Here is a 27,176-nt window from a genome sequence, read left to right as displayed (position 1 = left end):
TAGCAGAGTTGTCAGTAGCACCGGAGGCACATTTCCTCATTGCACACTCTTCACAACCTGGTAACGCTAATATTATGAACAATAACACGAAATGAAATACTTCAAAACATTTCATGCCAAAATATGTGCGACACTTTATAACAAGTATCACCTTGAAAACTTGTAGCAACCAAATCGAAACGTAAGAAGGTTAAGGGATCCTTATTTGTTCAAGAGCTGTGCGATTCGTTTGACCACCATTTTCAAAAAACACAGTTTACTTTGAACGAGGTAAGAAGTTTTCAAATCACACCCTTAGTTTACTGCAGTTAAACTTAATCCAAAAATATTGGTTTGAAATAGATTCCAGGGCATAGTTCTTTTTAAAATTTGCACTCACTGCATTACCCAGTGGGAAATGTTACTTTTCCTGTCGTGGATTAAGATCTTTACATGTCTATTAAAGCATTTTAGACTCTAGCCCCCCTTTTCGACACCTTTTCAACCGCTTTTAGAACCGCGTCCGAAAATATTTTGTGTGTCTTCATTTCTGAGTTCCAATATGAATAATTAGTATACGCTCTAAACACGTGATCACGTCTTTTATCTTGTTAATCCAACCATGTTTGTCGGTGAACATGCATGATTGTTGTTTCTACGAAATACCCAATAACTTCATGGATTGTTAATTGTTGATTGTTAATTATATTTATTTAGGTCTTATGCCACATGAATAGAAATTTGGTTCAAAAAGATATTGAGGTAGTCAGGAAAGTAGATGGTAGGCCCACAAATTGTATTATAAAGCAAATTGCATCCGTGACGTCACAGTTGACTCATGACTTTTACTTTAGGTAAGTGAATGTTTTACGTGTGACAATGGAATAAACTCTGCATTTTTGTCCAATTTAACGTTCTAGAGGAAATGAAGGCCAACAAACTAGCTTTCAACGTGATATATTTCCGGATGTCCTGCAACACCACCGTACACCAAACCACTTTTTGATATTTTCCTCTGAGGTACAAAAAAAATGACATAGATTTGCATCATACTACTGTTAGGTCGAAACGACAATGCTCGCTATTCTATTTTAGAACTATACTTCCAATTATGGTGAACTGGACCAAATTCACTTATATGAAACAGCAGAAAAGATGGGTTTTATTGCTCAAAGTTATTCCTATAAAAACACCAAAGATATTTCTGCCCAAATTGACACACGTGGGTATCAAGAACTTTACATCAAGCCTCAGACAGTTTTATCAATTTGTACAGTTGTATTTACCATGTTTTCAATGCTGGAGCCGTGGTAACAACAAAATTTCTGTGTTGTCAGCAAGTCATTACGTCTACCGCTAAAGAAAATTATCAGATTATAAAAATCCTTCACAGTTTTGCACGTTTTTATTCCAGACTTTGATAATACCGATCATGGAAACAGCAGCATTTTCCTTTTTGCCGTACTTACTGTCAATGACAAAAATAACAGGGGTTGCAATTGGGACGATGATCTAACAGTTGGGGCTCTAATGACCAAATTTGACGGAGACAACTGTCCTGATCTAAAGAAAGTTCCAAAAGTACTTTTTATTCAGGTATAAAGTTGCTGTTAAAAAAACGAACATTCTGTGACGTTTGCTACTTTCAATATTGAGAGATGCCATAACCATTCTGCGACAAATTGTCCCCAAGTTGTTTTGCATTACATGCGTTTTGGTTTTGATTCGCTTCCGCTTTCCTTATAGGCGTGTGACCCTATTGATGATGATTCTGGGTGGCTCATATCCCTTATGTTGAAAAAAACAATGCCAGCTTACCCAGGGATTCCACCAACATACGCTGAGTTTCTTGTTGTACATTCTCGATCAGGTTCATGTTTTATTTTGCATTTACATTAAACTTTATCCGGAACAGGAGTTTAACCAAGGGTAGAGATTTGCTCCCAGGAAGTGCATAAGTGTTAAATTATTAGTGTTGGCATAAAAATATATTATTTAAAATATATCAGAATTACAGTAATATCAGAAAAATTAGAGAATTTTATTTGAACATTTTAAAGGATTGTCGACAAGAAAAAGTTGATAATTACTGTTATAGATAAAAATTTAAAAAGCACTTTGATAGCACATTGTGTACTATAACCTATAGCACGGTCCGACACAAAAAAAAAATTTGAAAACGAAATTTTCGTTTTGAAATTTTGTTTTCAAATTTCCAATTTTTCGCATGGTGTCGCAAGAGGACTATGTAGATATGCGGTACAATTTGCCTTGATTTGGCGATTGATTCTTAGTTCTTAAACGATCTTATCATAGAAATACTGGATTACATCAACTGGCATTACAATCAAACCCAAATTGCGTGATTTAGCTGTAGGTGTAGCAAATGTTCGTCGGACACTTCGATTTAGGAAATATAAATTCTTGTTAATTGTCGCAATGGTGGACTAAATTAATTGATTTGCAATTTAGCAGACAAATACCACAGTCATGTAGCAGACAATGCCGAAAAACTTCTCTTTATTTTGACGTATAGCGCGTAATAACCTTGTCTTTTACAGGTGATCGCATGTTAGTATTTACTTTTACATACAAGCGAATTGAAATTTAGCAGATATATACTGCAGCCACGTCAAGACGATCATTGAAAAACGTAATACGCTACATGTTTTATGTTTTTCTTGCCACACCAAAAAGCATTCATTAATTTGTTTTAGGAAGTAGCGGGGAATGAGAAAACGCTTGGTAGATGTTCGGTGTTGATTTTATGAAAACTTTTATAATGCACTATCAAAATGCCAAACAATCCTAGGTGAAAACTTTGGCGGAAACACGACGAACTACAATTTCTTTTGTAAACATCAAACGAAATCATAGTTTCCCTTTTGTAAACCAAATGTCAAGTTTGCAAACAAAATTTCCCTTTTGAGAACAAAATTTTGAGTTTGTAAATAAAATTTCACTTCTGTAAACAAAATTTTCTATTGCGAAAAAAATTAAAAAAAAAATTTCATATCGGAATAGTGTTGTTCAACTGATGGATAGACCCGTAAGAGCACTTTCATGAATGTTGCAGGTTTACTACTTCAGTGGATACAAGCTATATCAAATTCGAATCAACTGTTTTAAAGATAATCATCGAATATCTTACACATTTTTGTATGCATAGTGCTGAAATTCGCTGGGCTGTTTCATGTTCGTATCCACTATGAATTCTGCAAAGATGAATGCTGTATCTATCGTACTTTTAGAGTTGATAAGGGTCAAGGTGTTGAAAACGCGTCAAACCACCGTCATAGAATTTGCGCCCGTTTTAAGGCAAATCATCGAATATCCTACACATTTTTCGATGTACAGTGCTGAAATTCGCTGTAATGTTTAATGTTGGCATCCTCTAAGACTACTGCAAAGATTAATGTTGTGGCTTAAGTAGTTTTGGAGTTAATAAGGGTCAAGCTACTTGAAATTCTGGTTAGCGCCTGTTTCAACGATAATCATTCAATATCTAACACATTTTTGTATGCATAGTGCTAAAATTCGCTGGGCTGTTTCATGTTGATATCCACTATAAGTACTGCAAACATGAATGCTGTAGCTATCGTACTTTTAGAGTTGATAAGGGTCAAGATGTTTAAAACGCGTCAAACCACCGTCATAAAATTTGCGCCCGTTTTAAGGCAAATCATCGAATATTCTACACATTTTTCGATGTACAGTGCTGAAATTCGCTGTACTGTTTAATGTTGGCATCCTCTAATACTACTGCAAAGATTAATGTTGTGGCTTGAGTAGTTTTGGAGTTAATAAGGGTCAAGCTACTTGAAATTCTGATTAGCGCCTGTTTCAACGATAATCATTCAATATCTAACACATTGTTGTATGCATAGGACTGAAGTTCGCTGTGCTGTTTCATGTTGGTATCCACTATAAGACCTGCAAAGATTAATGTTGTGGCTTATGTAGTTTTGGAGTTAATAAGGGTCAAGCTACTTGAAATTCTGATTAGCGGCCTGTTTCAACGATAATCATTCAATATCTAACACATTGTTGTATGCATAGGACTGAAATTCGTAGTATTTGAGTTGATAATAAGGATCAAGCTGTTTAAAACGTCTATTCGTTTTCCAATTTAAAGTCAATGTAATTAAAAGCAAACGGTTTCCACAGTCCGATATCAAATGGACAGTGGTATCACGTTGCAAAATTTTATTAAAATTGAAGTTGAAACAAGCAAATAAACGGCTTGACGCGATTCAAAAAAGTTTGACCCATATTACATTTTAAAGTACGGAAGTTATAATAGTGATTTTTAAACTACACATGCAAGATACCAATAGCAAACAGCCCTGTGATTCTCAGCCTCATAAACAAAATAGTTTGTGAGTTATTGAATGATTTGCTCCAAAACGTGCGCCGTTCTAGGCGAATGACGCGTCTCAAAAAAAGGTTGACCCTTATTTAATTTAAAAGTGCAAAAGCTACACTAGTCATTTTTGACCTACAGGTACAAGATACCAATAAGAAAAAGCCCAGCGATTCTCAGACTCATAAACAAAATAGTTTGTGATTTATTGAATGATTTGCTCCAAAACGTGCGCCGTTCTAGGTGACGTCTCAAAAAAGGTTGACCCTTATTCAATTCAAAACAAGTAGCAAGACTTTTCGAACCTAAGTATTCTCCATGGCGGTAACCTCGTTGGCCAGTGAACCAATCGGAAACGACATAAGTTTGCTGAGCAACACACATCACAACTGTCAAAAATCCCCAAAATTATGTAAATACATCAGAACTATTAAGCGTAAAGACTTTATTTGATGGAAAGTGAATAAAGAAAATTAATGTACAGCATAACACTCAGTACTAGCAAAATTATGAAAGCATTTGAAGGACTTTCTATAAAAGTGAACAAAGTCATTTACAGCAAACACTTGGTACCAGCAGAAATATTAAAGCATTTGAAGGCAATTTTTCTATAAGTGAACAAAGTCATTTACAGCGTACACTTGGTACCAGCAGAAACATTAAAGCATTTGAAGGCAATTTTAAGTGAACAAAGTCATTTACAGCAAACACTTGGTACCAGCAGAAAGATTAAAGCATTTGAAGGCAATTTTAAGTGTACAAAGTCATTTACAGCAAACACTTGGTACCAGCAGAAATATTAAAGCATTTGAAGGCAATTTTAAGTGAACAAAGTCATTTACAGCGTACACTTGGTATCAGCAGAAACATTAAAGCATTTGAAGGCAATTTTAAGTGAACAAAGTCATTTACAGCAAACACTTGGTACCAGCAGAAAGATTAAAGCATTTGAAGGCAATTTTAAGTGAACAAAGTCATTTACAGCAAACACTTGGTACCAGCAGAAATATTAAAGCATTTGAAGGCAATTTTAAGTGAACAAAGTCATTTACAGCAAACACTTGGTATCAGCAGAAATATTAAAGCATTTGAAGGCAATTTTAAGTGAACAAAGTCATTTACAGCAAACACTTGGTACCAGCAGAAATATTAAAGCATTTGAAGGCAATTTTAAGTGAACAAAGTCATTTACAGCAAACACTTGGTACCAGCAGAAATATTAAAGCATTTGAAGGCAATTTTAAGTGTACAAAGTCATTTACAGCAAACACTTGGTACCAGCAGAAATATTAAAGCATTTGAAGGCAATTTTAAGTAAACTAAGTCATTTACAGCAAACACTTGGTACCAGCAGAAATATTAAAGCATTTGAAGGCAATTTTTCTATAAGTGAACAAAGTCATTTACAGCATACACTTGGTACTAGCAGAAACATTAAAGCATTTGAAGGCAATTTTAAGTGTACAAAGTCATTTACAGCAAACACTTGGTACCAGCAGAAATATTAAAGCATTTGAAGGCAATTTTAAGTGAACAAAGTCATTTACAGCAAACACTTGGTACCAGCAGAAATATTAAAGCATTTGAAGGCAATTTTAAGTGAACAAAGTCATTTACAGCAAACACTTGGTACCAGCAGAAATATTAAAGCATTTGAAGGCAATTTTAAGTAAACTAAGTCATTTACAGCAAACACTTGGTACCAGCAGAAATATTAAAGTATTTGAAGGCAATTTTAAGTAAACTAAGTCATTTACAGCAAACACTTGGTACCAGTAGAAATATTAAAGCATTTGAAGGCAATTTTTCTATAAGTGAACAAAGTCATTCACAGCGTACACTTGGTACCAGCAGAAATATTAAAGCATTTGAAGGCAATTTTAAGTAAACTAAGTCATTTACAGCATAACACTTGACAGAAATAATCAGACCATTCACACTCAAAAACGTTAATGTAAACTAACAACATTAATCAAAGGCTGAAATTGCATTTCATTGTTAGCTTTTTGGTTTTGATGGGGACATATTTGAGGCCTCTGAATCAGAATGTGTGCAGCTTGACCGACCTGTTCACAGAAAAAAAGCTTAAATTATGTACTGTTTCCCAGCATTCAAAAACAACTCATGATTCTATTATGCTTAACAAAATTAGAACTGATAATTCATTTTACCTTCATCTTTGGCAATTCTCCCTGCCTTGTAAAACAGTTTGTTTCCAGGCCAGCGAGCGAAGCACAAATCTTTCACCTTTATTTCTTCAAAGTGTTTTATTTTCTTTCGGCCTTCCGTTTTCAAATCTGTAATCCGGTAGATGTCAAGGCATTCACCATCATCCAAGAACACTACTCGAATAAACTTGACCTCTACAAAACAAAAAGCCAGACAAAGATAAACACTTTAACAATATTTTAGTAATTTGTTCGTATTCATTACCTTGCAAATCATCTTGTTGTTGTGATGGTGCTGGTTGAACATCTGTCAAAAACAATCAAAAGGTTAACCACATTTTATTTTGTCTTTAAACATTTAACTATACAGAGGCAATCAATAGTGCAAACCTTGCAAATCATCTTGTTGTTGTGATGGTGCTGGTTGAACATCTGTCAAAAACAATTGAAAGGTTAACCACATTTTATTTTGTCTTTAAACATTTAACTATACAGAGGCAATCAATAGTGCAAACCTTGCAAATCATCTTGTTGTTGTGATGGTGCTGGTTGAACATCTGTCAAAAACAATTGAAAGGTTAACCACATTTTATTTTGTCTTTAAACACTTAACTATGCAGAGGCAATCAATAGTGCAAACCTTGCAAATCATCTTGTTGTGATGGTGCTGGTTGAACATCTGTCAAAAACAATTGAAAGGTTAACCATATTTTATTTTGTCTTTAAACATTTAACTATACAGAGGCAATCAATAGTGCAAACCTTGCAAATCATCTTGTTGTGATGGTGCTGGTTGAACATCTGTCAAAAACAATTGAAAGGTTAACCATATTTTATTTTGTCTTTAAACATTTAACTATACAGAGGCAATCAATAGTGCAAACCTTGCAAATCATCTTGTTGTTGTGATGGTGCTGGTTGAACATCTGTCAAAAACAATTGAAAGGTTAACCATATTTTATTTTGTCTTTAAACATTTAACTATACAGAGGCAATCAATAGTGCAAACCTTGCAAATCATCTTGTTGTTGTGATGGTGCTGGTTGAACATCTGTCAAAAACAAATAAAAAGTTAACCATTCACTGAAGAAATATATTTAATATAATACAAATCACACACAACACTTACCAGATGTAGAGGCACGAGCCTCCAACAACAGTCGAGCCTTTTCAACCCTTCTGTGTGGGTGTTGTACATTATATACTTGGTCAGCAACAGCAAGTGAATGACCAGAGGCTTTTGCCACAGCAATTTGAACCTCTTTTGGCTCATCTGCCATCCATGTGTGTATGAGTTTTCGTACTTCAGTCGCCGTTAAAGATGTGTTTTCAAACACAAAAGGAATAACCTTTTTAAAAATTTTTGAAAATTCTGCATTTGTCATTTTAAATGAGCCTGTTGCTGCTAAGTTTCTTGCTGACGTTGTTGGAAAAACTGGTGACTGCCCTGTAGGTTTTATCTTGTGATACATCCAAGCCAATTTACTGGTGGTTTCAATGTCTTGTAATTCAAGTGCATTTAAAACAATGCACGCCGGTTGCTTGTCCTTCTGGTCCACCACCAGAATTGAGTAATTGCCCTCGTCAGTTTTTTCATAGTCCTGGAGCTCTCTAATGAGGAGACCAATCATTACAGATGGTCTACAGCCTAGTCTGCATATCACCCTGCAGAAAATATCCCCATACAATAGTTGCAGGTTTTCGTTTCCAACTTGGGATTCAGACATGGCTCTAATTCTTGCAACTCTCTTGAATTCTTCGCTTTTTTCGTACTGTAGTATGGCATTATATGCATTTGATTTTATGTTGGACAACTTCTTTCTGGATTTTTCTTTAGTGTAAAATTCTCTTTTCTTTTTCTCTTTGTTTATGCGTGCATGCAGGTCCATTGTTTCCGAATGCACTAAATTTAAACATTTCTCGGAAATCAAATCAAACTGATTGTTTTTGTAAAATCTAAGGAAATTCAGTAATGTAGACAAATATGCAACTTTCGATGAAACTTGACCTTCACCTTTCAAATGTTGCTCTAAATTTTCAAAAATCTTTTGGGGGTTTTTAAATACTTCAATAGTTGGTATTAAAGTTCTTATTTGGTTGGCATTTGAGTGGGCCACTGCCTTGTCAACTCTTTTGCGTTTCCCTACTCCAAACTTTGATAAGTGCTCCTCATATTTAGTTATTACAGATTGCAAAGAACCAATCTGGGTCTTTGCAACAAGAGTTTGAAATTGCTTGGATTTGGTGTCGATTGTTTTATGTAAATTTTCATAATGCTTAGATAAATTCTTTACTGCCCTTCCGCAAATGGGACAGAAGTGTCCCTCAAAATTTTGATACTTTCCAATTCTGTTTTTCTTCGCCCTACTGGCATACAGGAATTCTGACTTGTCCATGTCTGGATGGTATGTTTTGTAGTGGTATGTGACATTTTTATACAGCTTATCACATGCATGGCATTCCCTCAAACCACTTGATGATTCTACAAAGTATATTAAACGTTACTGAAGGCATATCCAAAAATTTTACACGTATTTTACTTTAGTTTTTAATTGACTAACCTAGAATAAAATTTATGTAACTTATAAAGCATACTTTTTATGTTGCTTTCTGGGTTGAACATTTTTTTTGAGTGTTTGCGGTCTTTTCTCCTTTTATGGTGATATCGCTCAATTTTTTTTCTGCAAATTAGTGAAGTGGTAAAATCTTTGTTACATAACACAAGACATTAGCAAATTCTAACCTTTGGTCTTTTTTTGCTTTCCTGAAAAAAACAAAAACAACAGTATAAAATCTTGTAAACCTATTGATTCATTCAGACACTAATTATTCGCTGTTTCTCTATAGGAAGCAGGTTGCCAATTGTCTATTATTTAAAAATTTTAACAAACATTAATAGATAAAATATATTGCAAAACAAAAATGGCATGGTCGGGTATGTAACACAATTTTATCATAAGTCTGCTTAAAGTGTAAAAAAATGAAAGGTCAGGTAAAGTAATTTTGAGGTTTCCTCATGTTTGAAACTAATCAAATGATAAACACTCTAGCTTTTTTTTTATTTAGGATGTGAAGCTTTTCAACCTATTTAGGAGATTTAAAGACGTGTTAAATAGTTTTTAATGGAAACATGCAAACACAGTTGTTTGTGCAATTGTCACATAACTGGCATTTTAAAGTTTACACCATTGTATAAAGTTAGCAAAAATTTTTTTTCAGTTCTCATAAATGAATGAATGCAACTGTATTTTTTTTGTCTAAATCCTTAAACCAAAACCTCTTTTTAAATGTTGACCTAATCAACCTGACACAAAACAGATCAACTTAATAAAAATTTTTTACTGACGCAACTCTATTTTGTTATGTAACAGTAATGTCACAATGACTAGTTTTTGAAAAACGTTGAAGATTTTTTTTGGACACTTTTTGAAAATATGACATATTGTGCTGCATAGGACAATAAATTTACCACAAAAAATGGAAGTTTTGTTATAGAGCTTGTGTCCCCAATTAAAAATGGTTAAGTCCCCCCTCCCCCCGACTGATGTAAACAGCATGTAAAAAGTAACAAAACACTTACCATTTCAGAAATTGTTGGTATTGTTTATAGTCACTGCTACTGCTGCTGGAGGAACTACTGCTACTGCTTTCTTCAGTAGAGTCATCAGATGACGATGATAAACTTGAATAAAAAGAAAATACATGTTTACATCACCCAACGGTTTTCAGAAGTTAAAAGCACTAGTAATCATATATTTACCAATAGAAGCTATCCTCATCACTGCTGCTATCAGAAAACTGTAGGGTTCTGTTAAAAAATTAAAATTATAAAGTAAACAACCCAATTTTCTTTTATTTCTGCAACACCAAGATTGTTAAAGAAGCCAAAAACCATTCTTAGATGAGGGAGTTAAAAACATTTTTTTTAAAGTTTTACCACTGATCAGAAGCCAAGACAACTGATAAGAAGCCAATAAACGTTGTATATACCTTTTATGTTTCTTTGAAGCTTTTTCATCCTTCTTATAGTCTCTAAAAATGATAATAAAATAAATTACACCACAAGAGTGAAAAATGCAATAAATTACACAGCAAGTAAAATAAAATAAAATAAATTACACAGCAAGAGTGAAAAATGCTATGAAAAAAAGTGCCCAAAACATAAAATTTTGTGAAAATATGAATGAAAAGGGCTTTAAACAACTTGTGTAAAATGCACATTAAATTCATTATCTAAACCAGGGGTTCTTAAAGTGGGGAGGGGGGGTGTAGATGCTTGGCAAGGGGGAGCGCAAACATTTTCAAAAATGACCAATCAGCGTTCCATTTGTATTTAGTATTTCCATGCAAAGAAACCTTTGTTTAAATGTTTGAAAGATTATGATGTTTGTCCCTCTTTACATCAGTTTTGTTACAATGGTAACTGTGTACCAAAATTGATCATTATATTGTCGAAAATAGTTTTGCTACCTTTATCTGCGGCAAATATTTAAAGATATCGAAGTTTAGAAAAAAAGAGCAGTGCAGAGTATTTGCAGATTGTTTCGTTTCAAAAATGCAGTCACATCCCTCCCATTGACAAACGTTAAAAAAAGCTTGTTTTTGAATTGCGCATTTTTTGAGTTGTCGGACTAAGAGGGGGGCAAGATTTGACTAGTAAGGGGGCGCGACCAAAATAGTTTAAGAACCACTAATCTAATTACTACTTATAGTTACAGCCGCGGTTACGCTGTGTGAATCTCAAGATGTGCGTTCTGCGTTGTTACAGCGAACATTTGGGGCAGTGCATAAAAGTGACAAAATAATAATGTTCCGGGCCAGAGAATTTTTTAAATTGGTGTAGAACAAGCTTACAACATATAAATCACGTTATCATTGCATTTTTTTAAACACCTATGAAGTATAATCGCAACGCAATGGGTTTGACAGTGATCAAAATGAATAGTTACATAATGCGTAGATAGCGAGCATTTGGGCGCTGCATACAAGTGTCAATTTAATGATGTTCCGGGTCATAGAATGTTCAAAAAAATGGTGAAGAATAAGCACAGAACATGTACATTACATTATTGTTGAGTTTTTTAAACACCTATAAGTGTATCGCAACGAAATGTGTTTGACCGCGGTCACCAATCAACTGCATCGTAAATGCTACGACTTACATAAATAACTCGCATTCGTAATAGCTAATTGTTACGTCATGTGTGAAACACAATTATAGAAAAAAGATTTTTCGCACAAAAGACTGTGATCTTCATAGTATTAAAAATTTTTCATGCGGTCCACACGCTATTGTTGATAAAATTTTTTAAATAAATTCGGTTAACCGAAGCTTCGATACATCACTACCAAAACTTAACATCAACTTAAAACACACAAAAGTTAAAATTAAAGAACAAGCATTTTTTCAAAAAAAAAAGTTAATTAAGCTTACTTGGCAAACAACTTTCTCCTTCTGAAATTGTCCATTTCGCCCTCCGCTGAACCACGTAACTTTGACAAAGAAAAACTGTGCCGAACAAAGACTTTGAAATCAATGTAGCCGAAAATAATTTGACATAAAACCTTCTTTCATTTGAGTGAATAACTATTGGTTACAGAATAAAGCGTCAATTTAAAAAAAAAAAAAATAAAATAAACTGTTAAAAGATTTTTCATTCAAATATCATCAGGGCTCAATCTACCCAGAAATAATAACAATTGCACTACTGCCGCGGCGCTGAATTATTCTTTTTCTGGTACGGCTTATTTGCTTGACTAACACTGATCTTTGGTGCGGTTTCGAAATGCGCTTCAGCTTTCGTTCTTATGCGTTTTATACAAAAAATTTTCATTTTTTTAAACAGCTAACAGCTTTAAATAACTAACACCAACACTGTTACGACGCACTAGTTAAATTCCAACACAGTGGGGCAACGCAAAAACAACTTGCAATGTAGGTCGAGTCGCAGCTGGGCATCTAAGCCCAGGGACAACCAGACGCCTAATAAACTGCATAAACGATCGAAACCTGCACGGTTGAAGGGACGCCTGTTTACTTGTAATGAAAACAATCACAACTTTGCTTTACTTCAAAGTAAACATTAAATTTACGCAGATTTATCGTCGGCTGAGAAAATTGCAAACGTTATTCGAAAAGAAATTATAATTCGAAACCAAAATTTGCGTTTCCAACGCCCTGGTTGTTGGGAAACATGATTACTTGTAAATAACTGATGTTCGTGCGATCCATTTTGGAATTGTTTCGAAACACGCCTTAGTGTTCGTTGTTCTGTTAAATATTATAAAAACAATTACAATTTTACTTTACTTCAAAGTAAATATTCAATTTACGCATAATTAGCGTAAACTTGACATTAAAATAAACTGCTTTTCACACAAATAACAACTTTAAACTTTCGAATAGCAACATGCAGTTCGTGGATTGTTATTATTGTAAATCTATGACGTAATTATGTAACAATTTTATTGATAAACATAAGTGGTGTGATATTTTAGTAATTTATTGGCGGAACCCAAACCAACTTGCATTTCGTTGTTAAATCAAAACTAAATTTGGTTTGCATGCATTTTTCAAACGGGAATTCAAATGAGATCTACGTGCGGAACATTTTGGAACTGTTCGAAACAGGCTTTTATTGTTTTTTTTCTTTTGTTCACAAAACATGTTCAATATTGCATGACGTTTTTGTAAATTGAAACAGTGGCTAACAGCCTTGTAAAACCATCACCAACACTGTCACGACGCACTAGTTAATTTCCAACACAGTGGGGCAACGCAAAAATAACTTGCAATGTAGGTCGAGTCGCAGCTGGGCATCTAAAACTTAAGAGAAAAAAGCCCAGGGACAACCAGACGCCTAATAAACTGCATAAACGATCGAAACCTGCACGCAGGGTTGCCAGGGTGGCGGTATTCCCGCCCAATTGGCCTGGTTTTCAACATCGAGTTGCGGGTTATTTTTACGAGTTGCGGGTTGCGGTTTATTGGGCGGGTTCGCCAATGACATTTTCAACCCCTATAATCACGCATTCTGGCACTAATGTCTCATACCAAGAGTAAACCAATGCGTTCATTTCCCGACAAACGAAACAATCGTACGGCGCAGAGAGTAATAATGCGTTCAGAGAAACACGCAGTGGGTGGGTGCGACAGAAACTTGAACCATGCAACTGGAGTCGTTTTTGCAAAGCAGCAATGGTGCTGAGAAAATTTTATTTTTGCAAACAAATTTAAAAAATATAGTAACCAATGAACTAAGGATTGCTTGAGAAAACAATGCAGTCAAGAGGTCTTTCGTAGTGGGTAAATTTTTTTGCCATAATGCTTGCAGCTTCCACGTTTGATCGCTTTACACACGCGTATGACGAAACTACGGAATACAGATGTACGAGATTTTGTAGTTGTAAAAATACATGTTTTAATTGATTGCGTTTTTTAAAGTTGTTAGTTTTAGTTATATTATGACCCAAATTCATCAAATATTGCAATGTTTTTGCTATGTATTAATGCTCCTTGCAATTAAAGAAAACGTAATAGGTAGCGCCATGGTCAGAACCAAATGTGAAAAAACGTAACCGCGGTAGGTTAAAGCTACTGAGTGCGACAATTCACTAACAGTTGTCGATTTCAAGCTAAGTCAGAGTAAAATTGGGCTGGTTTTGGGCTTGTTTCAGAAATTTCTTGTTTGGACGGTTTTTGGGCTAGTTTTGGCAAGGCGTTGGGCGGTTTTAGAAAATTTTACCTGGCAACACTGCCTGCACGGTTGAAGGGACGCCCGATTACTTGTAATGAAAACAATCACCACTTTGCTTTACTTCAAAGTAAACATTAAATTTACGCAGATTTATCGTCGGCTGAGAAAATTGCAAACGTTATTCGAAAAGAAATTATAATTCGAAACCAAAATTTGCGTTTCCAACGCCCTGGTTGTTGGGAAACATGATTACTTGTAAATAACTGATGTTCGTGCGATCCATTTTGGAATTGTTTCGAAACACGCCTTAGTGTTCGTTGTTCTGTTAAATATTATAAAAACAATTACAATTTTACTTTACTTCAAAGTAAATATTCAATTTACGCATAATTAGCGTAAACTTGACATTAAAATAAACTGCTTTTCACACAAATAACAACTTTAAACTTTCGAATAGCAACATGCAGTTCGTGGATTGTTATTATTGTAAATCTATGACGTAATTATGTAACAATTTTATTGATAAACATAAGTGGTGTGATATTTTAGTAATTTATTGGCGGAACCCAAACCAACTTGCATTTCGTTGTTAAATCAAAACTAAATTTGGTTTGCATGCATTTTTCAAACGGGAATTCAAATGAGATCTACGTGCGGAACATTTTGGAACTGTTCGAAACAGGCTTTTATTGTTTTTTTTCTTTTGTTCACAAAACATGTTCAATATTGCATGACGTTTTTGTAAATTGAAACAGTGGCTAACAGCCTTGTAAAACCATCACCAACACTGTCACGACGCACTAGTTAATTTCCAACACAGTGGGGCAACGCAAAAATAACTTGCAATGTAGGTCGAGTCGCAGCTGGGCATCTAAAACTTAAGAGAAAAAAGCCCAGATGTAAAACCCGCGAAGTTTCGCATATTTAGTGCGTGGTGATAATGTTATCACTGAAATAAACTGTTTTCTACGTAAATAACATCATTACACATTACAGTCGCATAAAACAACTCGAGTATTTCGAAAATGTCACACAATTGTGTCGCAATTTCATTGATGGCTTGTAATATTTAACTAATTTCTTCGGGGGAACCCAAACCAACTTCTGTTTCGTTTTCAAACCTAACACGAAAACGAAATTTCCTTTTGCAAAGGTTTTTCGAAACGAAATTTTGTTTTAAAAACCAAAATTTCGTTTCCAATTCCCCTTTGCGGCACACGGTCAGATTCGTATGTGAAACAAGATCTTTCATCATCTTTTGGCGTAAATAATGCAGGATTCACTTTATCACGATGAACAATCACGATTTTGCTTTACTTAGATGTAAAACCCGCGAAGTTTCGCATATTTAGTTTGTGGTGAGAATGTTATCATTGAAATAAACTGTTTTCTACGTAAATAACATCATTACACTTTACAGTCGCGTAAAACAACTCGAGTATTTCGAAAATGTCACACAATTGTGACGCAATTTCATTGAGGGCTTGTAATATTTAACTAATTTCTTCGGGGAACCCAAACCAACTTCTGTTTCGATTTCAAACCTAACACGAAAACGAAATTTCCTTTTGCAAAGGTTTTTCGAAACGAAATTTTGTTTTTAAAACCAAAATTTCGTTTCCAATTCCCCTTTGCGGCACACGGTCAGATTCGTATGTGAAACAAGATCTTTCATCATCTTTTGGCGTAAATAGTGCAGGATTCACTTTATCACGATGATCAATCACGATTTTGCTTTACTTAGATGTAAAACCCGCGAAATTTCGCTTATGTAGTGCGTGGTGATAATGTTATCACTGAAATAAACTGTTTTCTACGTAAATAACATCATTACACATTACAGTCGCATAAAACAACTCGAGTATTTCGAAAATGTCACACAATTGTGTCGCAATTTCATTGATGGCTTGTAATATTTAACTAATTTCTTCGGGGGAACCCAAACCAACTTCTGTTTCGTTTTCAAACCTAACACGAAAACGAAATTTCCTTTTGCAAAGGTTTTTCGAAACGAAATTTTGTTTTAAAAACCAAAATTTCGTTTCCAATTCCCCTTTGCGGCACACGGTCAGATTCGTATGTGAAACAAGATCTTTCATCATCTTTTGGCGTAAATAGTGCAGGATTCACTTTATCACGATGAACAATCACGATTTTGCTTTACTTAGATGTAAAACCCGCGAAGTTTCGCATATTTAGTGTGTGGTGAGAATGTTATCATTGAAATAAACTGTTTTCTACGTAAATAACATCATTACACTTTACAGTCGCGTAAAACAACTCGAGTATTTCGAAAATGTTACACAATTGTGTCGCAATTTCATTGATGGCTTGTAATATTTAACTAATTTCTTGGGGGAACCCAAACCAACTTCTGTTTCGTTTTCAAACCTAACACGAAAACGAAATTTCCTTTTGCAAAGGTTTTTCGAAACGAAATTTTGCTTTAAAAACCAAAATTTCGTTTCCAATTCCCCTTTGCGGCACACGGTCAGATTCGTATGTGAAACAAGATCTTTCATCATCTTTTGGCGTAAATAGTGCAGGATTCACTTTATCACGATGAACAATCACGATTTTGCTTTACTTAGATGTAAAACCCGCGAAGTTTCGCATATTTAGTTTGTGGTGAGAATGTTATCATTGAAATAAACTGTTTTCTACGTAAATAACATCATTACACTTTACAGTCGCGTAAAACAACTCGAGTATTTCGAAAATGTCACACAATTGTGACGCAATTTCATTGAGGGCTTGTAATATTTAACTAATTTCTTCGGGGAACCCAAACCAACTTCTGTTTCGATTTCAAACCTAACACGAAAACGAAATTTCCTTTTGCAAAGGTTTTTCGAAACGAAATTTTGTTTTTAAAACCAAAATTTCGTTTCCAATTCCCCTTTGCGGCACACGGTCAGATTCGTATGTGAAACAAGATCTTTCATCATCTTTTGGCGTAAATAGTGCAGGATTCACTTTATCACGATGATCAATCACGATTTTGCTTTACTTAGATGTAAAACCCGCGAAATTTCGCTTATGTAGTGCGTGGTGATAATGTTATCACTGAAATAAACTGTTTTCTACGTAAATAACATCATTACACATTACAGTCGCATAAAACAACTCGAGTATTTCGAAAATGTCACACAATTGTGTCGCAATTTCATTGATGGCTTGTAATATTTAACTAATTTCTTCGGGGGAACCCAAACCAACTTCTGTTTCGTTTTCAAACCTAACACGAAAACGAAATTTCCTTTTGCAAAGGTTTTTCGAAACGAAATTTTGTTTTAAAAACCAAAATTTCGTTTCCAATTCCCCTTTGCGGCACACGGTCAGATTCGTATGTGAAACAAGATCTTTCATCATCTTTTGGCGTAAATAATGCAGGATTCACTTTATCACGATGAACAATCACGATTTTGCTTTACTTAGATGTAAAACCCGCGAAGTTTCGCATATTTAGTTTGTGGTGAGAATGTTATCATTGAAATAAACTGTTTTCTACGTAAATAACATCATTACACTTTACAGTCGCGTAAAACAACTCGAGTATTTCGAAAATGTCACACAATTGTGACGCAATTTCATTGAGGGCTTGTAATATTTAACTAATTTCTTCGGGGAACCCAAACCAACTTCTGTTTCGATTTCAAACCTAACACGAAAACGAAATTTCCTTTTGCAAAGGTTTTTCGAAACGAAATTTTGTTTTTAAAACCAAAATTTCGTTTCCAATTCCCCTTTGCGGCACACGGTCAGATTCGTATGTGAAACAAGATCTTTCATCATCTTTTGGCGTAAATAGTGCAGGATTCACTTTATCACGATGAACAATCACGATTTTGCTTTACTTAGATGTAAAACCCGCGAAGTTTCGCATATTTAGTTTGTGGTGAGAATGTTATCATTGAAATAAACTGTTTTCTACGTAAATAACATCATTACACTTTACAGTCGCGTAAAACAACTCGAGTATTTCGAAAATGTCACACAATTGTGACGCAATTTCATTGAGGGCTTGTAATATTTAACTAATTTCTTCGGGGAACCCAAACCAACTTCTGTTTCGATTTCAAACCTAACACGAAAACGAAATTTCCTTTTGCAAAGGTTTTTCGAAACGAAATTTTGTTTTTAAAACCAAAATTTCGTTTCCAATTCCCCTTTGCGGCACACGGTCAGATTCGTATGTGAAACAAGATCTTTCATCATCTTTTGGCGTAAATAGTGCAGGATTCACTTTATCACGATGATCAATCACGATTTTGCTTTACTTAGATGTAAAACCCGCGAAATTTCGCTTATGTAGTGCGTGGTGATAATGTTATCACTGAAATAAACTGTTTTCTACGTAAATAACATCATTACACATTACAGTCGCATAAAACAACTCGAGTATTTCGAAAATGTCACACAATTGTGTCGCAATTTCATTGATGGCTTGTAATATTTAACTAATTTCTTCGGGGGAACCCAAACCAACTTCTGTTTCGTTTTCAAACCTAACACGAAAACGAAATTTCCTTTTGCAAAGGTTTTTCGAAACGAAATTTTGTTTTAAAAACCAAAATTTCGTTTCCAATTCCCCTTTGCGGCACACGGTCAGATTCGTATGTGAAACAAGATCTTTCATCATCTTTTGGCGTAAATAATGCAGGATTCACTTTATCACGATGAACAATCACGATTTTGCTTTACTTAGATGTAAAACCCGCGAAGTTTCGCATATTTAGTTTGTGGTGAGAATGTTATCATTGAAATAAACTGTTTTCTACGTAAATAACATCATTACACTTTACAGTCGCGTAAAACAACTCGAGTATTTCGAAAATGTCACACAATTGTGACGCAATTTCATTGAGGGCTTGTAATATTTAACTAATTTCTTCGGGGAACCCAAACCAACTTCTGTTTCGATTTCAAACCTAACACGAAAACGAAATTTCCTTTTGCAAAGGTTTTTCGAAACGAAATTTTGTTTTTAAAACCAAAATTTCGTTTCCAATTCCCCTTTGCGGCACACGGTCAGATTCGTATGTGAAACAAGATCTTTCATCATCTTTTGGCGTAAATAGTGCAGGATTCACTTTATCACGATGATCAATCACGATTTTGCTTTACTTAGATGTAAAACCCGCGAAATTTCGCTTATGTAGTGCGTGGTGATAATGTTATCACTGAAATAAACTGTTTTCTACGTAAATAACATCATTACACATTACAGTCGCATAAAACAACTCGAGTATTTCGAAAATGTCACACAATTGTGTCGCAATTTCATTGATGGCTTGTAATATTTAACTAATTTCTTCGGGGGAACCCAAACCAACTTCTGTTTCGTTTTCAAACCTAACACGAAAACGAAATTTCCTTTTGCAAAGGTTTTTCGAAACGAAATTTTGTTTTAAAAACCAAAATTTCGTTTCCAATTCCCCTTTGCGGCACACGGTCAGATTCGTATGTGAAACAAGATCTTTCATCATCTTTTGGCGTAAATAGTGCAGGATTCACTTTATCACGATGAACAATCACGATTTTGCTTTACTTAGATGTAAAACCCGCGAAGTTTCGCATATTTAGTGTGTGGTGAGAATGTTATCATTGAAATAAACTGTTTTCTACGTAAATAACATCATTACACTTTACAGTCGCGTAAAACAACTCGAGTATTTCGAAAATGTCACACAATTGTGTCGCAATTTCATTGATGGCTTGTAATATTTAACTAATTTCTTGGGGGAACCCAAACCAACTTCTGTTTCGTTTTCAAACCTAACACGAAAACGAAATTTCCTTTTGCAAAGGTTTTTCGAAACGAAATTTTGCTTTAAAAACCAAAATTTCGTTTCCAATTCCCCTTTGCGGCACACGGTCAGATTCGTATGTGAAACAAGATCTTTCATCATCTTTTGGCGTAAATAGTGCAGGATTCACTTTATCACGATGAACAATCACGATTTTGCTTTACTTAGATGTAAAACCCGCGAAGTTTCGCATATTTAGTTTGTGGTGAGAATGTTATCATTGAAATAAACTGTTTTCTACGTAAATAACATCATTACACTTTACAGTCGCGTAAAACAACTCGAGTATTTCGAAAATGTCACACAATTGTGACGCAATTTCATTGAGGGCTTGTAATATTTAACTAATTTCTTCGGGGAACCCAAACCAACTTCTGTTTCGATTTCAAACCTAACACGAAAACGAAATTTCCTTTTGCAAAGGTTTTTCGAAACGAAATTTTGTTTTTAAAACCAAAATTTCGTTTCCAATTCCCCTTTGCGGCACACGGTCAGATTCGTATGTGAAACAAGATCTTTCATCATCTTTTGGCGTAAATAGTGCAGGATTCACTTTATCACGATGATCAATCACGATTTTGCTTTACTTAGATGTAAAACCCGCGAAATTTCGCTTATGTAGTGCGTGGTGATAATGTTATCACTGAAATAAACTGTTTTCTACGTAAATAACATCATTACACATTACAGTCGCATAAAACAACTCGAGTATTTCGAAAATGTCACACAATTGTGTCGCAATTTCATTGATGGCTTGTAATATTTAACTAATTTCTTCGGGGGAACCCAAACCAACTTCTGTTTCGTTTTCAAACCTAACACGAAAACGAAATTTCCTTTTGCAAAGGTTTTTCGAAACGAAATTTTGTTTTAAAAACCAAAATTTCGTTTCCAATTCCCCTTTGCGGCACACGGTCAGATTCGTATGTGAAACAAGATCTTTCATCATCTTTTGGCGTAAATAATGCAGGATTCACTTTATCACGATGAACAATCACGATTTTGCTTTACTTAGATGTAAAACCCGCGAAGTTTCGCATATTTAGTTTGTGGTGAGAATGTTATCATTGAAATAAACTGTTTTCTACGTAAATAACATCATTACACTTTACAGTCGCGTAAAACAACTCGAGTATTTCGAAAATGTCACACAATTGTGACGCAATTTCATTGAGGGCTTGTAATATTTAACTAATTTCTTCGGGGAACCCAAACCAACTTCTGTTTCGATTTCAAACCTAACACGAAAACGAAATTTCCTTTTGCAAAGGTTTTTCGAAACGAAATTTTGTTTTTAAAACCAAAATTTCGTTTCCAATTCCCCTTTGCGGCACACGGTCAGATTCGTATGTGAAACAAGATCTTTCATCATCTTTTGGCGTAAATAGTGCAGGATTCACTTTATCACGATGATCAATCACGATTTTGCTTTACTTAGATGTAAAACCCGCGAAATTTCGCTTATGTAGTGCGTGGTGATAATGTTATCACTGAAATAAACTGTTTTCTACGTAAATAACATCATTACACATTACAGTCGCATAAAACAACTCGAATATTTCGAAAATGTCACACAATTGTGACGCAATTTAATTGAGGGCTTGTAATATTTAACTAATTTCATGGGGGAACCCAAACCAACTTCTATTTCGTTTTCAAACCTAACACGAAAACGAAATTTCGTTTTGCAAACGTTATTCGAAACGAAATTTTGTTTTCGAAACCAAAAATTTCGTTTCCAATTCCCCTTTGCGGCACACGGTCAGATTCGTATGTGAAACAAGATCTTTCATCATCTTTTGGCGTAAATAGTGCAGGATTCACTTTATCACGACGAACAATCACAATTTTCTTTACTTAGATGTAAAACCCGCGAAATTTCGCTTATGTAGTGCGTGGTGATAATGTTATCACTGAAATAAACTGTTTTCTACGTAAATAACATCATTACACATTGCAGTCGCATAAAACAACTCGAGTATTTCGAAAATGTCACACAATTGTGTCGCAATTTCATTGATGGCTTGTAATATTTAACTAATTTCTTGGGGGAACCCAAACCAACTTCTGTTTCGTTTTCAAACCTAACACGAAAACGAAATTTCCTTTTGCAAAGGTTTTTCGAAACGAAATTTTGTTTTAAAAACCAAAATTTCGTTTCCAATTCCCCTTTGCGGCACACGGTCAGATTCGTATGTGAAACAAGATCTTTCATTATCTTTTGGCGTAAATAGTGCAGGATTCACTTTATCACGATGAACAATCACGATTTTGCTTTACTTAGATTTAAAACCCGCGAAGTTTCGCTTATTTAGTGTGTGGTGAGAATGTTATCATTGAAATAAACTGTTTTCTACGTAAATAACATCATTACACATTACAGTCGCATAAAACAACTCGAGTAATTCGAAAATGTCACACAATTGTGACGCAATTTCATTGAGGGCTTGTAATATTTAACTAATTTCTTGGGGGAACCCAAACCAACTTCTGTTTCGTTTTCAAACCTAACACGAAAACGAAATTTCCTTTGGCAAAGGTTATTCGAAACGAAATTTTGTTTTTAAAACCAAAATTTCGTTTCCAATTCCCCTTTGCGGCACACGGTCAGATTCGTATGTGAAACAAGATCTTTCATCATCTTTTGGCGTAAATAGTGCAGGATTCACTTTATCACGATGAACAATCACGATTTTGCTTTACTTGGATGTAAAACCCGCGAAGTTTCGCTTATTTAGTGTGTGGTGAGAATGTTATCACTGAAATAAACTGTTTTCTACGTAAATAACATCATTACACTTTACAGTCGCGTAAAACAACTCGAGTATTTCGAAATGGCACGCAATTGTGTCTCAATTTCATTTAAGTTTTGTAATATTAAACTAATTTCTTGGGGGAACCCAAACCAACTTCTATTTCGCTTTCAAACCTAACACGAAAACGAAATTTCGTTTCGCAAACGTTATTCGAAACGAAATTTTGTTTTAAAAACCAAAATTTCGTTTCCAATTCCCCTTTGCGGCACACGGTCAGATTCGTATGTGAAACAAGATCTTTCATCATCTTTTGGCGTAAATAGTGCAGGATTCACTTTATCACGATGATCAATCACGATTTTGCTTTACTTAGATGTAAAACCCGCGAAATTTCGCTTATGTAGTGCGTGGTGATAATGTTATCACTGAAATAAACTGTTTTCTACGTAAATAACATCATTACACATTACAGTCGCATAAAACAACTCGAATATTTCGAAAATGTCAGACAATTGTGACGCAATTTAATTGAGGGCTTGTAATATTTAACTAATTTCATGGGGGAACCCAAACCAACTTCTATTTCGTTTTCAAACCTAACACGAAAACGAAATTTCGTTTTGCAAACGTTATTCGAAACGAAATTTTGTTTTCGAAACCAAAAATTTCGTTTCCAATTCCCCTTTGCGGCACACGGTCAGATTCGTATGTGAAACAAGATCTTTCACCATCTTTTGGCGTAAATAGCGCAGGATTCACTTTATCACGACGAACAATCACAATTTTCTTTACTTAGATGTAAAACCCGCGAAATTTCGCTTATGTAGTGCGTGGTGATAATGTTATCACTGAAATAAACTGTTTTCTACGTAAATAACATCATTACACATTACAGTCGCATAAAACAACTCGAGTAATTCGAAAATGTCACACAATTGTGACGCAATTTCATTGTGGGCTTGTAATATTTAACTAATTTCTTGGGGGAACCCAAACCAACTTCTGTTTCGTTTTCAAACCTAACACGAAAACGAAATTTCCTTTTGCAAAGGTTATTCGAAACGAATTTTTGTTTTAAAAACCAAAATTTCGTTTCCAATTCCCCTTTGCGGCACACGGTCAGATTCGTATGTGAAACAAGATCTTTCATCATCTTTTGGCGTAAATAGTGCAGGATTCACTTTATCACGATGAACAATCACGATTTTGCTTTACTTGGATGTAAAACCCGCGAAATTTCGCTTATTTAGTGCGTGGTGATAATGTTATCACTGAAATAAACTGTTTTCTACGTAAATAACATCATTACACTTTACAGTCGCGTAAAACAACTCGAGTATTTCGAAATGGCACGCAATTGTGTCTCAATTTCATTTAAGTTTTGTAATATTAAACTAATTTCTTGGGGGAACCCAAACCAACTTCTATTTCGCTTTCAAACCTAACACGAAAACGAAATTTCGTTTCGCAAACGTTATTCGAAACGAAATTTTGTTTTTAAAACCAAAATTTCGTTTCCAATTCCCCTTTGCGGCACACGGTCAGATTCGTATGTGAAACAAGATCTTTCATCATCTTTTGGCGTAAATAGTGCAGGATTCACTTTATCACGACGAACAATCACAATTTTCTTTACTTAGATGTAAAACCCGCGAAATTTCGCTTATGTAGTGCGTGGTGATAATGTTATCACTGAAATAAACTGTTTTCTACGTAAATAACATCATTACACATTACAGTCGCATAAAACAACTCGAGTAATTCGAAAATGTCACACAATTGTGACGCAATTTCATTGAGGGCTTGTAATATTTAACTAATTTCTTGGGGGAACCCAAACCAACTTCTGTTTCGTTTTCAAACCTAACACGAAAACGAAATTTCCTTTGGCAAAGGTTATTCGAAACGAAATTTTGTTTTAAAAACCAAAATTTCGTTTCCAATTCCCCTTTGCGGCACACGGTCAGATTCGTATGTGAAACAAGATCTTTCATCATCTTTTGGCGTAAATAGTGCAGGATTCACTTTATCACGATGAACAATCACGATTTTGCTTTACTTGGATGTAAAACCCGCGAAGTTTCGCTTATTTAGTGTGTGGTGAGAATGTTATCACTGAAATAAACTGTTTTCTACGTAAAAAACATCATTACACATTACAGTCGCATAAAACAACTCGAGTAATTCGAAAATGTCACACAATTGTGACGCAATTTCATTGTGGGCTTGTAATATTTAACTAATTTCTTGGGGGAACCCAAACCAACTTCTGTTTCGTTTTCAAACCTAACACGAAAACGAAATTTCCTTTTGCAAAGGTTATTCGAAACGAATTTTTGTTTTAAAAACCAAAATTTCGTTTCCAATTCCCCTTTGCGGCACACGGTCAGATTCGTATGTGAAACAAGATCTTTCGTCATCTTTTGGCGTAAATAGTGCAGGATTCACTTTATCACGATGAACAATCACGATTTTGCTTTACTTGGATGTAAAACCCGCGAAATTTCGCTTATTTAGTGCGTGGTGATAATGTTATCACTGAAATAAACTGTTTTCTACGTAAATAACATCATTACACTTTACAGTCGCGTAAAACAACTCGAGTATTTCGAAATGGCACGCAATTGTGTCTCAATTTCATTTAAGTTTTGTAATATTAAACTAATTTCTTGGGGGAACCCAAACCAACTTCTATTTCGCTTTCAAACCTAACACGAAAACGAAATTTCGTTTCGCAAACGTTATTCGAAACGAAATTTTGTTTTTAAAACCAAAATTTCGTTTCCAATTCCCCTTTGCGGCACACGGTCAGATTCGTATGTGAAACAAGATCTTTCATCATCTTTTGGCGTAAATAGTGCAGGATTCACTTTATCACGATGAACAATCACGATTTTGCTTTACTTGGATGTAAAACCCGCGAAATTTCGCTTATTTAGTGCGTGGTGATAATGTTATCACTGAAATCAACTGTTTTCTACGTAAATAACATCATTACACTTTACAGTCGCGTAAAACAACTCGAGTATTTCGAAATGGCACGCAATTGTGTCTCAATTTCATTTAAGTTTTGTAATATTAAACTAATTTCTTGGGGGAACCCAAACCAACTTCTATTTCGCTTTCAAACCTAACACGAAAACGAAATTTCGTTTCGCAAACGTTATTCGAAACGAAAAAAAAACAAAATTTTGATTTTAAAATGCAAGTGTGTTTTGATACAAAATTTCCTCCAAACCGACATGTTTCGCTCAAGGGCATCATCAAGTGCCCATTAAATTACAATTTTTTTTTGTTTTTTGGCATTATGTTTTTACCCAAAATTTCGTTTTTGTATATCGTTTCGAAACGAAAAAGTGTCATACGAAACGAAATTTCGTTTTTCAAAACGAAAGTCAAAACGAAATGAAGAAACTCCATGCATTTAGATAGGCTGACCATGCCCGCTGATGCATTGTTAAAGGGGATTATAAGAAAGTCGGGAAAAACGGTCACAAATCTACGTTCGTCAGCATTTTGTGCGATTGCCTGCTTGAGTTCCAGAACGAGTTGGACATTATGCAAGTAAAAAATACGCCTATGTAGAACACGGCACTAAACCTTAAAAAACGATTTTTTTTCTTAATTTTAATGCATATTTTAAAAGTAAAGTTTTTTAGACCTTACGCCATGTTCTGTAAATTAATATACCGGTCGACAATGGTTGATGCATACTGTGCCACAGATCATGCAACAAGTGAACTTGAGGATGTCTCACGTCAGTTTGGTTGACGTCCCTCTTGTCACAACACACCTCACACGGGCGGTGACCGTGGCGACCGAAAAATCAAGAACAACAACAACGTTCAAAGAATGAATACATAATGGGAAAAAAATTAAACATGGAATTGTCCAACTATAATTAAAATTATAATTTTGCCTTGGTGGTCTTCGCGTAATGATACATGTTGATTTTTGTGATTGTTAACTGTGTTGGAACTGCATTTAGTGTGTTTAGTGTGCTGTGCTACTATACTCACTTTTTCGTGTGCAAGTTATGAACATACAACATGATGTACATATATACAATACCTAGATCATCTAATCGAAGTGCTGGTCCTAGGGCGACGAAGTGTCCATAAACTACATAAATGTTGCGCTCGCTATAGCGGCCTGCATGATAAAAAATTGTCTCACTTTTGCCCTTTATTGTTATGAGGAAAAAAACAATGTACTTACTTGAACGTGAGTGCGTAACTAGAAAATCAGCGTATGTTGGTTGAATATGTTGGTATTTTGACATGCAACGAATGCCGTCAAGACCAATGGTATCATCGGAGGTAGGGTTACAAGCCTACAAAACCGAAATTTACAAACAGGTCAATGCGTCACGATTCGTCATTGATTACGTGTATGGAGTTGTA

At 34.9% G+C, this 27,176-nt stretch overlaps 1 long non-coding RNA gene and 1 pseudogene across 1 annotated transcript; one reads left to right on the top strand and one right to left on the bottom strand.

Annotated features, from left to right (window-relative positions):
• The first annotated feature begins 1,784 nt into the window (after positions 1-1,784).
• Positions 1,785-26,613, top strand: LOC145906643 (uncharacterized). Its single transcript, XR_014402845.1, has 3 exons — positions 1,785-1,849; positions 26,237-26,337; positions 26,498-26,613. It is a non-coding gene; the product is annotated as an uncharacterized LOC145906643 (long non-coding RNA).
• LOC145906140 (uncharacterized) lies at positions 6,550-11,979 on the bottom strand (annotated as a pseudogene).
• Positions 26,614-27,176: the final 563 nt, after the last annotated feature.

Source organism: Ascidia mentula, chromosome 6, assembly GCF_947561715.1.
Source record: "Ascidia mentula chromosome 6, kaAscMent1.1, whole genome shotgun sequence".
Lineage (NCBI taxonomy): Eukaryota > Metazoa > Chordata > Ascidiacea > Phlebobranchia > Ascidiidae > Ascidia > Ascidia mentula.
This window is presented reverse-complemented; position numbering and strand designations above follow the sequence as displayed.